The sequence below is a fragment of the Humulus lupulus genome, chromosome 2, assembly GCF_963169125.1.
Source record: "Humulus lupulus chromosome 2, drHumLupu1.1, whole genome shotgun sequence".
Taxonomy (NCBI): Eukaryota; Viridiplantae; Streptophyta; class Magnoliopsida; order Rosales; family Cannabaceae; genus Humulus; species Humulus lupulus.
The window spans coordinates 94,634,886-94,650,623 of record NC_084794.1 but is presented as its reverse complement, the minus strand read 5'-3'; the positions used below and the strand labels follow the sequence as shown (position 1 = coordinate 94,650,623).

General features: G+C 36.3%; 1 long non-coding RNA gene across 4 annotated transcripts; it reads right to left on the bottom strand.

The window, feature by feature from the left end:
• Window positions 1-7,839: 7,839 nt before the first annotated feature.
• Window positions 7,840-15,266, bottom strand: LOC133818241 (uncharacterized). Of its 4 annotated transcripts, XR_009885838.1 has the most exons (11): window positions 15,008-15,152; window positions 14,798-14,909; window positions 14,603-14,703; window positions 14,229-14,387; window positions 14,049-14,099; window positions 12,530-12,654; window positions 12,147-12,212; window positions 10,710-10,795; window positions 10,008-10,141; window positions 8,292-9,574; window positions 7,840-7,992 (listed from the first exon to the last, which is right to left on the bottom strand). It is a non-coding gene; the product is annotated as an uncharacterized LOC133818241 (long non-coding RNA). The 4 variants fall into 4 exon arrangements; XR_009885837.1 differs by having other exon boundaries at window positions 8,136-9,574; window positions 14,049-14,387; window positions 15,008-15,266; XR_009885839.1 differs by lacking the exon at window positions 14,049-14,099 and having other exon boundaries at window positions 15,008-15,151.
• Between the last annotated feature and the right edge of the window lie 472 nt (window positions 15,267-15,738).

Below are 15,738 nucleotides of genomic sequence, written 5' to 3'. Positions count from 1 at the left end.
AAAAACGTTGAAGCTCATATAATATATATAGTGAAGAATATTACAAGAGAAGCTATTAGTTTCAACTGTCTACAACTGTCAAAACTGATATACAACTGTCATAACAAAATACATAACTAATAGAGTGAATAGCCACTAAGTGGTTGTAACAGAATGAGTTGTCCTAACCATTCAAGAAACTTCTCTAATTGTTTCTCTAATAGGGTTCAACTCACCCCCTGAATATACAAGCATATAATCTCTCGTTCTCCAAAGATACTTAAGAATGTGCTTTACTGCAATCAAGTGTTCCAAACCAGGATTTGATTGATAACGACTCACAATCCTACTACATAGCATATGTCGGGTCTTGTACACAACATGTTATATATTAGACTCCCAATTGCTGAAGCATAAGAATACTTTCTCATATCCTCTTCCTCCTGAGGTGTCTTAGGACACTATTCCTTGGAGAGAGTAATTCCAAGTCTGTTTGGTAACTGGCCTTTCTTGGAATTCTCCATAGAGAATCTTTCAAGCACCTTATCGATATAAGTAGCTTGAGAAAGTGCCAAGAGATTGTTCTTCCTATACCCTAGGATTTGGATTCCTAGAACATAGCTCGCCTCGCCTAAATCTTTCATTTGGAACTTTTTGGCTAAGCACTTCTTCACGCTTTACAATGTCTCCACATTGTTGCCAATGAGGAGAATGTCATTGTAATGCTCCAAATCCCTAATGAGATTTATGGTCGAATTAGAAGGCCGGGAGGGCCATAATTGATTTATTATGACATTAAATGATTATATGCATGTTTATGTGAATTATATTATTATATGATGATAAATGCATGCATGTGGGTCCACTTTTCTTTATAAGGGTATTTTGGTAATTTGGCCCGTTGAGGGCATATTTGTATATTTTCATGCATGTTGGTGAATTATGAATGAGGCCACATTATTATGTGGATTTGTTCGAGCTTTTCGGCATGAGACGATCTTAGAATGCAAATTAGCGGTTTGGTCATAATGGGATTATTTACTGGGCTCAGGGTAAGCCTCGGGGTAATTTAATGATTGGTACATTACCGGGAATTAAAGGGTAATGAGATATGATTTATTAGCATTTGAGAATATTGGGAATAATGGGAATTGGAGAACGTTAATTATGATTAGCGGGATTATATGGGAAAGGACGGTTTTGCCCTTGGTGGCTGTTAAGGAAATGAATTAGGCTTGGGGGCATTCTGGTCTTTTGACCTAAGGCTATATATCAACTAGAAAGCTTAAGCAAAAATAGAGCACTACTTTTCCTCTCCCACGATCATAATCCTCATTCTTCTTCCTTTGAATTTTTGAAACTCCATTTGAGGATTCAAGCTAGGAGATCAAGGTTTGAAGCTTAGAACCTTAGTTCAACCATTGAAGAGGACTCAATTCAAGCTTGAGGTAAGAATTTAGCCATAGAAACTCTGGTTATACTCTGTTTTTCATTTGATTTTCAGCTGGAATTTTGAAGTAGATAGTTGAGAATTCAATGAGATTTTTGGAGAAAGTTTGATTGGGTTTTGATGAGGTTGAGGTATGGATGAAGTTTTGGGGTTAAATTATAAGTTTGGATTGTGTTTGGGGTTAATTTTGAAGCTTGGTTTTCAGGGGAAATCGTAGGGAAGATGACCAGAATTTTCTGGTATGTCAGTGGCGCCCCAGCACTAGGCAAAACAGAGAATAAGGTTCTGTCTGATTTGGGGCAGCGCCCCAACGCTAGGTCATTTCCAGCCAAACCTATTTTTAGGGCTCAGGTTGACTTTGGGGGCTCGGGGGATGGTTCCACTACCCCGTTTGGGTGGATTGGAAGTCTCATGAGCACGTGATTGGTCCCGGGAGCGAGGTTTTAGATTATAAACCTTTAATTGATTTATTTTATTGATGAGATTCCATATTTGGTTATGACTAGGTGACTGCTAAAGGATCAAAGGATCGATCGTTCTCAAGGGTCATTTTTTTATTATTTCACGCTCGAACCAGAGGTAAGAATACTTCACCCAGTATGTGACATGCATGGTTATTGATGAAGCATAATGAGTGCTCTAAATGTGGACATTGATTGTGTAATGCCCCAAATTTCCTAATAAGGTTTAGGACCTTGATTAGGAGGTCGGGAGGGCCATAATTGATTTATTATGCTATTTAATGACTATGTGCATGTTTAGGTGTATTAAATATGCATGTGAACCCATTTTTGAGTAATTGGGTGATTTTCATATTTTGGCCATTTCAGGCATATTTGGCATATATGTGATGTCTGTGGTCCTTTATTATTATTATTTTGTTATGCTAGGGTTACTCAGTGCGAGAAGATCCTAGGAGGTAAGCTAGTGGGAAAGTCACAACGGGATTTATGCTTGACTTGGAGTGAGTCGAGGGGTATTTAGAGCATTACCAGGTTATTGGGTAATGGGAATTAATATTTGGTGATAAATTAGGAGTTAGTAAGATCAGGGGGAAATTCAGGAGGTTTTGACTATTTTTTCCCCGGGGGTGTTTTCAGGACCACGAGCATTAGGATTTGGTTGAGGCTACTTAAGCTTGAAGTAACCTTTTAAGAAATAAAAAGAACATTCAGAACGTTCTCTCTCCCTCAAAGTTCCATTTTCGTCTCCCGATCGCATTTTCGAAGGAAACTTGAGCTCTAGGACTTGGATTCAAGCGAGGATCGAGGCATAGCAATCCTAGGGAAGATTAGAAGCTTATTAGCCGAAGGATTTAGTTGGAAACAACTCAATCGGAGGTAATCCAAGTTTTAAGTTCTAAGTTTTAAAAGTTTTTAAGCTTGAATTGGACTTTGTGTTTTGATGAGTTTTTGATTGAATTGAAGCTTGGGTTTTATGGGTTTTGGATCATGGGGATGTTTGAGAACTTTGATTTTTGAGTTTGGAGATGTTTGGATAGGTGTTTGGAAGGTTTTAAAAGTTTAAAAGTGGGGAAAAATGGCTGGTCCGAGGTTGGGCCGCGGCCCTGTTCTTGGGCGCCACAGCCCAGGCTCGAAGAAGCAGGTGGAGGTTCTGTTTGGCCTGAGGGCCGCGGTGCTTGGATAGGGGGGCACGGTGCTTGGTTTTGTTTATGGCCAAATTGATGTTTTGGTTAGGGTAACTCAATCCTTAGGCCTCGGGATCGTTCCTACTACTCGGTTTAGTGGAATTTGATGTCTCGGAGGCTAGGTTTTGGTTCAGGGTTTGGTTTTAGAACTTGAACTCATTGGATCACCATTTGTGGTTGTGACTAGGTTATCACTAGAGGCTTGGAGTAAGGATCGTGCTTGTGGCTTGTTTATTGGTAACCTGTGCTTGGACCGAAGGTAAGAAAATTGTACCCCATATGTGACATGCATGGTTATTCTTGATGCATGTTGGATGTTTAAATGTGAAAATTGATAGCATATTGAATGCTTAGCAATCTTGCTCACTTGTATATGGTTATTATTGAGGCATGTTGGATGTTTAAGTGTGATGCATGTGATGCATGAGAAACATGTGATTAGGGCATGCCATGAATATTGAATATGAGACTGTTCAGAGCTTAAGTCTATGTGTTTATGCATGATTCCAATTATGCTAGCAATTGTTAAGTAAGCATGCTGAATGACCTGTATTTGGATATTTGACATATAATATATGTTTGATAGCATTGCTTACTTATGCATGGCCCTGACCATTCAGATTTTGCATTGGTCGTGTGTTACCGGCCTAAGAGCCAGAAACGGCATAAGCGTCATGAACGCAGAGCCGATAAAAGATTAGATCTAATCGACACTGCATTGGATGACTCAACATGAGCATTAATGCCAGGCCGACCTTAAGTTCGATGAAAATTAAAAGCGCTTGTCTAGCCAAAGGCTAGTCATTTAGAGCCAAGGCCAGCGAGTCCAGTGACTGTTTAGTCACATGGCTATGGGTACCGAGCCCCGTGTGACTTACCCATCAGTCACTCATCTATTTAAGCTAGTGACTTACCCATCAGTCACTCATCTGATCAGAGCCATTGCAAGAAAGCCCAGGTGACGGTTCCGTCACACAGCTATGGGTACTGAGCCCCGTAGTGACCTGCTTGTCAGTCACTCATTATGGTTTAACAGAACCTCAAAGTGATATTCACTCATCTCTTCAGAGTTATAAGCTCTGTATGATCATTCTGATCATCATTTGCATGGCTTTGGGTGCTAAGCGCCGTGGTGACTTGCTTGTCAGTCACTCAGTATGGTTTACCAGAACCTCTAGTATTAAATCACTTATCTGATTAGGATTGACTTGATCATAACCCAATCAGGAGGGTAGGATTTCTTATCCTAGATTCCCCAACATTATCTGAATTTACTTGCATGCTTGAATAGAGCTATGTTTGCTAGGCATGCCAGATATGATTTGATAGCACGATATGATTGTTCTTGAGCATGTTGAGTTTTCTTGCTGGGCTTCGGCTCACGGGTGCTATGTGGTGCAGGTAAAGGCAAAAGAAAGCTGGACCATCCTTGAGTTGGAGAGCTTAGGTGGCCATGTGTACATATGCAGCTGCTCGACCGCCACAGCCGAGGGTTGAAAGAGGAACTAGGGTTAAACCCTGTTTTGCCGCTTAGATCGGCTGGTTGTAAATATTTTCTTGTAATAAACCCTTCAATTATATTTTTGGGATCCCAATGTATACAGTAAACGTTCTAATGAAACGTCACATCTTAACCAAAATTTTGAATCCCTAAACAACTAACCATACTTAGTTACTCGATTATGGCCAAATGACTCGGCTAACGAGTTTAACACTGTTTGCAATGCGCACCGTAATGGTCCCTGGAGTTTAGGGCGTTACAGATTGCATATTAAATGCTTAGAAATCTTTCTTACTTGTGAATGGCACTGACTTATTAGTTTTAATCGACAATGGTTTCAGTATTGACTGTGAATATGTGACTCATTAGTCAAGTTCGGCAGTAGTACTAAGCACTGGTCGTATGGTATTGGCTTATGAGTCAAGAATGATATTAGTGTGTTTAACGCAAGCAGAAAAGATTAGATCTAATCGACATAAGCATTATCGTCATAAGCATGAAATGCTTGACTGACCTTAAGTTCTATGAAAACAAAAGCGCTTGTCTAGTCTAAAGGATAGTTACTTAGAGCCGGGCCAAAAGGCTCAAGTGACTGCATCGTCACATGGCTAAGGGTGCGGAGCCCAAGTTTGTGACTTACTCATCAGTCACTTATCTAATTCAAGTTCATGACTCCATAGTCACTTATCTATTTTAAGCTCGTGACTTACTCATCAGTCACTTATCATATTTAAGTTCGTTACTCCATAGTCACTTATCTGGTTTAAGTTTGTGACTTACTCATCAGTCACTTATCTGATTAGGGCTACATGCCCCAGCATGATTATTAGAATCTCGATACCATCTGATTAGGGCTACACACCCCAGCATGATTATTAGGATCTTTATTGATCTTCACTTATCTGATTTGGGCTACAAGCCCAGTATGATTATCATAATCATCATTGGATATTGTATACATGCAGTATGAGTTTTCTTGTTGATCCTTGGCTCATGGGTGCTATGTGGTGCATGTAAAGGGAAGGAAAATCTCACCCAGCCTTGAGTGGAGAGCTTAGGTGGTGATGTGTACATATGCGACCGCTTGACCACCACGGCCAAGGTGTTTCTCAGGGGAACTAGGGGTTAACCCTATTTTTTCTTATTAGTTCGGCGGGTTGTAATTTTTACACTGTAATGACCATTTTGGATTGTAAATAACTTGTAAACGTTTTTATGGGCCCATGTACAATTTTATGTTTTAAATAAAATATATCATTTCCTTTTGATCGGGATTTTTCACCTTAGCCTATTAATGACACCTAGATGCACGTTTATAACCAAATGACTCTTTTAGCGGTTTAAGCACTGTTTGAAGTCCACAATAACAATCTTTGAGTAACCAAGGCGTTACAACTTGGTATCAGAGCGTGCCAAGGTTTAGGGTTCCTATAGACTAGCTGGGCATGACCACTGAAGACAAACTCGACTCATGGTTTGGTAACTATTTATGTGGTTATAAGTTTAACTGCTTAAATAGAATATAAATGCTTTACCTGTCTACATATTAAATACATTAATAAGGTTGGGCCTTGACTACTGCATCATAAGCAAGAACATGCTTATTAGTACTAATATTGCTGGAACATACTTATTAGTATTGTTCATTGTGAATTATTAACTGATATGTATTAAATGCTAATTGCTATGATCATGTATCCATTTGTATATCTGAATAATTGTGGAATATGGGTGATTATCTGTTGATCTTGAACCGTGAGACAGCAAGAGGTTTAGTTATCACTGCCTAACTGGTCGCATTGACTATTGTAGCAAGGCTTAAGTTATAAGAATGATTCCAAGATAGATAGATTCATCAGCTGGCTAGAAAGATCAAGGCCAGAATAATAGATAGGCAAGAGAATGACCAGAATCAGATTCCACAGCCAGCTCCTGATAACTAGCAGCAACTGTTTAATTACTTACAAGCCAAAGTATTGAAGGAGGAAGAAGAAATCCGCCTCATGAGACAACAACAAGTTCCTGCAGGGAATGTTTTACCTGAGGCACCACATGTACTGGTGCCAGCATTTGAGCAGCTGCCAGAGGTTGGAAGTAAATGGGAACCTCTTTATGAAAGGTTCAGGAAACAACAACCTCCAATATTTTAGGGTAAAGCAGATCCAACTAAGGCTGAGCAATGGATGAGCATCATTACCACCATCCTTGACTTCATGAGGGTGTCTGGTAATGAGAGGGTGGCCTGTGCCACATACATGTTTCGGGAGGATGCCCGAATTTGGTGGGAGGTTATATCCCAAACCAGAAATGTCAATGCCCTGAGTTGGGAAGAGTTTTAGACTCTGTTTAATGAGAAGTACTATAATGATGCCATCAGGGATGCAAAGGTTGAAGATTTTATCAGATTACTTCAGGGGAGTTTATCAGTAGCTAAATATGCCCTAAAGTTTGATAGATTGGCAAAGTTTTCCATGGAGCCGGTGCCCACTGATGGAACCAGAACAGAGAGGTTTATCCAGGGGCTACAACCTAGATCAGCCCATTCGTATCACCATTATGGCAGGAGTTACTACTTATGCACAGGTGGTGGAGAAGGCACTCACAGCTGAGAGCGCAAAGAACAAGATCTAGCGGGACAATGCAGCCAGAAGAGAGTTGAGGAGGATAGGTCCTCCATTTGTGGGTTCATGTAGGGGTGGAGGCCCCAGTGATCAGAAGACGAAGGTTCCTGATACCTTCCTGGCTCCAAGTCCGGATAGGCGACCACGAGGTATTACAATTGGCCACCAAGGTGGCAGTGAGGCCTGGAAGACTCACTACAAGAAAAAATGCTTTTAATAACACCGAAAATGTGTTATCAAAACATACCATAACACTTTTTGATGTGTTAAGACCGACTATGTTATCGTAGGTCAGGGTACTTTACATAACACTTTATCATTGTTATACAGATGTGTTATTATACTGTCAACGATAACACAATTTCTGTGTTATTTTAATAAATAGATAAGTGTTTAATTATGTTATTTATAATCGATTATATAACACATTTCAATACTTATAAATTTGTGTTATACTACACTTTAGTATAACACATGTGTTATATTAGCTTAGAGAAACATAATCTTTTTTTACTTACACAAAACTAGGAAAACAAATATGAAAGTTGAAGCCAAATAAGGTAACATAAATAGATTTTTATTAATTACTCAAAATGTAATTACAATATTTAGTCTGCTAGTCTAGGCTTAAGAAATCATATTACAACATAATTTATGCCTAATTCAGATTCCTTTATCACTAAATACAAAACAAGAAATGTATACAAAAATTAGTGAAATACATTCTTCCATTCTAAAGGCCTCAACTACAAATGTTGTCAAGAATTGCTCCAAAGAAATCATCTCAATATACCTGCACATTGTAAAAAAAAGTCCTTTTATTATTAAGAACATAAGACTTAAGCTAGTTTCCACCTGTAAGCATATAAAGTTTAAATTAAATTTGTAATAACTCCAAAACTTGACGAAACAGCAGGGTATAGCAAGATGTACTACCATGCAAAACAACGACTGAAGCAACAAACACATATTGCTTCTTCCCTCTAAAATTAAACAAGAAATACAGAGAAAAACTCAGAACCTGCATGTATTAATTTAAAGAGCATTAATTTAAAGATCCAATCCTAGCACAAACAGAGAAAAACTCAGAACCTGCATGCATAGGAAGATCATGAAATTTCTAGGAAGTACGAAGCATAAATGTAGAAAGACAGCTCTGACGTACTGACATGTTCAAAAAATAAAAGTGTTACTCAATTATCAACACATAAAAAGCATAGAACAGCAAGATTCAATTGCTACTGCAAAAGCAGAAAACATAGAAACAAATGACCAAGGGATGATCAGAAAGTCGTTCTCTTCAACACCAAAAGCTAGTTTCTTATTGTTACTAAAATCACTCCCATAAAGAAATAATATAAATCAAGAAAAACAAAAAGAACAAAGAACATAGAGAGAAACTAATTTCAGAGGAAAAATAAAACAAATAAGGTCATTAAATACAAGAATTGAAACTTATCACATTTGAGAGTAAAGGAAACCAGGAAACCAGACCTATGCAACTCAGGAGAAAAAGAAAGGGAAAGGACAATTCATACTAACTAATTTATCACCCTATATTCCATAAGAAGAACCAATATGAAGAAAAAATTCATACAGTTTGTACTAACTTCTATCCCCATTTATTTCTTCTCTAAAGACCTAGCAAGGTTAATTCCTTTCTGTAAAGTTCAATACAAACATAGCATTGATGTGTAAGTAGCTTTGGCAAAATTCTCTCTGTGATAGGTAACCAACAAGGCATCAAGTAGGGCATCCAAATTAACAAGTAGAATGTGAATATGGTTATTACAGGTCCTTTATGAAGCCCATGCTATTCCTCTTATTCTCCCAAAGTTTCTCTTTCTTTCTAAGTTGGAAGTGGGAAATGTGTTTAGAGTTAGGTTATGGGAAACAAGACAAACAAAAACTGGGGAAAAAAAAAACAAAAGTGGAAACAAAAAAATTACCCTGTTTCTTTAAATGAATACTCTTTCACTCTCTTAGCTAATTCAATTTCAATAGCAGCTGTACCAGGAACCATTCGGCTATCCCTACACATAGCCTAACAGGAAAAGTGCCCGGTAAGAATGGTTAGTGGGGTAGATAAGTTTCCAATTCATAAGTCTGATGCAACAAGTACTATCAAAAAACCTACTCTGTATGGATCACACGGTCATACCATCCTAAGAAGATTGTAATAGACAATTAAAGATACCTAATGCTGCTTCTAAATAAAGATCGATACACAAAGCAAAACTAGTCCAAATTACTTTGTAAGTATTTACTCCATCATCAACTGCTCTTTCAATGTCATCTAAAATGCTATCTGTGGTTCCTCGCAATAAAACAGTGGTTACAGAGTTCCCACCTTCTTCATTCTTCACAACAGTGACCTATATTTATATTATGGGAAATATTAATGAGATTAAAAGGAAAAATAAATAATAAAAACAACAGGAACAAAATACCCAAGGGTGGTAGCTCAAACAATCAGCCTTTGGTTTGCTCACACAAAGTCTGAAGGTCGAGTCACACCCGGATACTTATATTGCAATTGCTATCGTTTCCTGATCCACAAAATATTTATGTACCCTAGCACCACCAATTTCTTCTACTGAAGCTTAATCAACATGTCCCAGGTCATCTATGTTTGGCTTGCTAAGTTTTAACTGTAACACAAATAAGAATATTGTTAGAGAATTTTGGAAAAAATTCAAAAAAGTTTGAGTACTATTAAATGCTAGCTGACTTACCATAGCAACAGCACCAGTAGTGCGGCAAATTAGTAAGTTAATCAATAAAAAAACACAATAGAAGGTGATATACTTGTAGCGCTCACAGAAATGAAGTGCCATCTCCCCAACTGCTGCTCCACTAACAATTACTTTGGCACCGGAATCAGCAACTGCCTTTATAAGCTCCTCAACTTTAGCTTCTTCAGTTTTCGCATAATTTTCTAGCTACAAGATATTAAAAAAACTATGAGAACTACTTAAAGGCACATAATACATAAAAATGTCAAGGATAACATAACAAGCCAAGATATTAAGAAGCAATTTTATATCAACTGGAGCAAGAACAGAGCAGAACAGTATTCTCACGATGGTGTCATTTGGCATTCCTAAGTCAAGAATACCCACCAATATCATGGGAAAGAATAGAATTGCAAGCCCAAAACTGTCCAGCAAGAAAAGCTTTTCTTTTTTTAATTCATCATTCATTAAGGAGAAAATATGAACTAAACAACCAAAAGAACCCAGAAAAATGGATGCCACTAAACATTGATATGAGATGAAGGAAAATTTTGCACAATACATTAGTTACGTGGAGGATCAAAATTAGCCACAACAACAAAGGCATTGGCAGACAGGCAACTGCAAGTGCGTGCAAATAAAAAGCAAGAAATAAAGAAAATAAAACAGAAAATAACTACTAAGTATATTGGCTACCTCGTGAATAAGCAAGCCAGAATAAGAAGAGAAACGTTCATATAACAGCAAGCAAAAAATATCCATTTCAGAATTTTACCTGGTCAGCACTATGAATTAGAACTGTTCCTTTTGTCTCAGTTGCAGAGGTATCCACACCACCAACAAATATCCTAAGAAGACCAGCTGATACAACAATAGACCTGTATTATTTTTTTTAAAACAGAAATTGCTGCCAAATTCAATTAAAAAATAGTTTCTTATTTTTTAATAAACTATTTTCAATCAATATATGTATATATTTAAATATATATGTGTGTGTGTGTAAGCTTGAAATATAATTATATATGTGGTGGAGAGATCTCAAGAGCCATCCACCATAAAGATAACATGAACATAATTCTTAAATGTTGTTAAAAAATTGTACTATTGAAGAACCCACTTTGTCACATGAAATATAAATCAGTTTCACAGTCACTAGGAGAAAAGTATCCAGTCAGTTTCACATAAAAGCTTGTGATCATTTTAATTCAAAAAAGTAAAAGATATTTATATATAATCATAAAGATATGATTGTGTTCATATAAATATAAATATAATATTGTGCTTTGTTTCTTCAAACAGATAAAATGGTTATAATATGCAATCATTTACAATAGAATGAGAATACCCAATAATTTTCAATGGATGCTTACTGAGAATTCAAGTGAGAGTAGGCCTCACCTAATTCGTACAATGTAAACGCATAAAAATGGAGAACATTAGTACAAGTAACCAAAATTATATGTACTTTTATATTCACCATATCATTATGTTTCATGAACCTATAGTAAACACAAAAACATCTCAGAGAAGAAAATAAGAATCAAGACCCAAACCAACACTAAACTATTATCCTTTTTTTTTCCTCAAGAAATGTGAGCTAAAACCCTAAATAAAACACACCCATAAAAATAGAAGCAAAAATAAGTATAAACATTAAGTGCTAGAAGATTAAATTCAAAAGGGAGATAGGGGCATTGGTAAGAAGATTAAATCGACTATATATGAATAAGAGCAAAAATATAAGAGAAGATATTAGGCCAAATGTGACTTGAAGTAAATCAGCAAAAGCAACCAAGAATGAATACAATAATACATTTTTAATAGAGTTATTTTACTGTGTTATTGAAAGTAGACTTAAGGTACAATAAAATAAACTAAAAAAAGAACGCCATGGGTCATGAAGTTCCATAAACTAGCTGATTATGTTAATGCCTCATTTTCTATTTTGTTACAAAGATCATACAGTTGTTGAAATCAATCATCCTTTGTTTTTCCCTAGATCAAAATAAAGTTAAACAATCCAGTGTAGCTGAGAATAAAAAATCCAACTAAGAGGCATAAACAATTAAAGCTCAGTAATAAAAGCAAAATTTCCCACTTAGTGAAAATGAAAGAAACAGAGTACTCTATCAATACCTAAAACTTAATGAAAATGAAAGAAACATTCAGCAGCATAATTCCAAAGCACAACAGAAGAGTTTCTTCTTTATACCTTGACAAGGGCTGATGAAAGTCATCTTTTTGTTGGTCGTTCGTCTTCTAACATGGTCATATCAGCCTATTAAGAAAGAAAAAACTAAGCATATGAATTTTCCACAAAACAAACAGTTAAATTCAGAATGAAAGTGAATGAGAAAATCGGAGAGGATAGAGAATGAATTAACTGAACTTTATTGAAATATATAGAAGTGTTAAATAGAAGAAGAGAATACATCACTTATAATGAGCTAAAAATTCGAGTAAGACTAACAAATTCATAGAAAACCATAACAGATCTAGCAGCTACCACTTAATAGATAAAATTTGTAGTAATAAAAGTACTACAATCTTTCCATTAATCATTTATAGTGTGCACAAGGGAAATAAAAAGCCCACCTGTTCAGATGATGTTAGAATGCCCTGTATAAAGCCCTGACAGTATATCCATGGAGATCAGAAGCATTGCTTGTCTCAACAATAAGGGCAGGCCATACATCATCTTTTACATAATTTCCAGCCTCCTAAGCATGGCATAAAAATCAGAAACTTCTTAGTTAAAACAAAAACTTATCTTATATTAGTCAAATTAAAGTTTATTACATTTATATTTAGAGTCAATACTATTATGCTTAGATTCACCATTGCAATTTCTCAAAAGGGAGCACCGCTCTCGGGTTTTATTTGCATAGAAAAATTCTAGTTCTAATTTACATAACTATAAGATAGAAAATGGCACCTTAAGAAGAGAAGTATGAATGGAAAATATTAGAAAAGCATACATAACAGTTAAATTGTATGATTTGCTACAAATAAAAGAAATAAAGAAGGAAAGTCATGTCTATAGAAATCAAAAGTACAAATAGGCTTGCGAGAGACTAGCTAAATATAGTTGGAATTTTGCGTTGATACTTAATTGAATGCTCGTGAGAAAGCAACCAAAATAAAAGGCTTACCATTATTTTGTACCAGCAACTACTATTGATATAGTCAATCATATCATCATATACTTTGACATCCTTATGAGTTCAAAATAGATATTAATAAATCAAAATAACTATTTTACAAGAGCTTCAAACTAATTATAGACCACACTATTTTCTGTTTCCCTGTTTTCAAAATAAAAGCAAAAAGTACTAATAGCCTCAAATTTGATGTTCAATTGTACTTTATAGACCAGATTTTTTTTTTTGGTATGAACCAAGCCTCAAAGAAGAGAGCACTAACTTCATTAATTAAATAAACATAGTGAACACTACAAGATCCTGAGAGATTTGGTTATGCAGATTTAATGGCCTTCTCCTTAGTGGCAGCAAGTGAAGTCCTTGATGATGAACCTAAGAGTTTTAAAACTGCTATTACTTGTAAGGACAGAAAAAATTGGCTTACGGCCATGGATGAGGAGATGAAATCTCTATATGACAATAATACATGGAGTTTAGTAAAAAGGCCTACTGGTTCTAGATTGGTAAGCTGTAAGTGGATTTTCAAGATTAAAAAATGAATTCCTGGGGTTGAAAAAGGCAGATTCAAGGCTAGGCTTGTTGCTCGTGGGTTTAGACAAAGGGAAGGCATTGATTTCAATGATGTTTTTTCTCCAGATTTTCAAAGAATTTGATTCATATGCCAGATTTATCTCAAGCTAATTTGAAGAGTCTATTTCTTAAAGGCTGTGAGAGTTTGGATGAAGCTCCTTCACTCAAATTTCAACAAATTCTTGCTCACAAGTGTTTTACAAAATAAAATATAGTAGCATAAACAAATTACAATATCAATTATAATGATATAGATTATAATCACATAAATTTAGTTTGCCTTTCTGTTCATCAAAAAAGTTTGTGGTTTAATCACCAGTTGGTAAAAAAATGATTGTAGTACACGCAATTGAAAAGTAGCACTTCTAGTAAGAAAAACATACCTCATCAAATGGAAGAGTACTAGGCTTGTCCAGTAATTATTGTTGCAACCTCTGGAGAAGGAAATTCAGCCAAATTAAGGGATAATAATACAAGAGATTGCAACTCTAAAAATGTTTTAACTGAACATCGGCCTCAACATCATAGTCAGATGGTAAGATCTTTAAATGCCTCGAGCTTACCGTTTGATGCAAGAGATTCTGCAGTTTGTCCAACTATCAAATGGTTTCCATTTTCTGAGTTGTTACTTTGGTTGTACACAGAGTTAGGCATGGCAGAGCTGAGTCTGCCCTCAAAGTATGTGGAGTAAGGAGAGTACTTGGCACATTGCTCCTTCCATCCTACAAAAAAAAACATAACATTATGCCTCTTAAATGCCTGTATCATTTTGATCAAATAAGCATCTTCTATCAAGTACTTGGCTTAATAATAACCCTCATCCTAGTCTCTAAATAATAATCCTACTTAACACAATGTAAGGCAATAGCAACAATTTTCCATGTGTACCACCAAGCACCATGTTCACTAGATATATATAGAGATTTCCGGTGCTCACTTAAAGCAGCATCATGGTCAAGAAGAACTGTTTCTAGGAGTTTGTGGACTCGGACACAGTCCTCAAGTGTCCATTCCCTGATTGGCCCAAGTGCTCCGTTTCTGCAAAATGATGACATGTCAAGTTTCCATGTAACATGACAAAACATGTTGAGCAAAAATGAAACTCCTCAAAGAAATGTACAACATATATCACCTTGGCACCGGATTGTTTGTTGCGTCCTCAATTAGCTTAATAGCCTCAACTTTCTTGTCAGGTTGTAAAGCATACAGTAGTTCTACAGCAGCAACTCTGTGCATTAAGGAATCTGTAGAAAGCCAATGACAAAGGGGAAAATGTTAACCAAAATGGCATAAGTCATGATGGATTATGCACTGAATTACACTGAACAAGTTTGACAATCACCTTTATGTTTCTCTAAGAAAATCTTGGTCGCCTCGATCAGAGATTTCTCATCCAAAATACTATTAAAAGAGAAAGAAAAAAAAGAAGAAAGAAGGAAAGAAAATAGTTAATTTAATGCTAAATATGTACAGGCACAAAAAAGAGACAGGAAAGTAGAAAAAGAACCTTATTGTTGGGCGTTCTGCTTCCAAGACACTCGAAATGAGTTTCTCAGCATCTGTGACTGGAGTGGCCATCGAGTCCACTTTATGGAAGAACTTAATCTATATTTAAGCAGTTAACAATAAGTTCGAGTGGACTAGACAGATCACCACAAACTAATAAGAACATATACAAACACGATGGCAATAGATAACAGAGATACATACTAAACAGCGATGTGTATCTGGGTGTTCAGCGTTCAACCTCAGTAGTTGCTTTACAGCCTGCACTCCAAAGACAATATAGTCATCAATTGGCCTTGTCCAGCTCAAGACAAAAAAAGGGGTAAAAATAAAAGCTTCTCAGCCACACGCTTAAACAAAATCTTACCTGAAAGGAAAGCAAAACCTTCTGTTTTCTCACATTCACTTCAAAAGAAAGCAAGTGTGTTTCTAACAAATCAGGGGAGTTCTTTTGAAGCAACTTTAAGTACTTTGTAGCTTCTAAAAGTGGATCTTCTACAAAACACAATTCAGGAATCTAAGAAATAAATAAAGGCACACGGAACCTGCAACAATTTTTCCCCATGG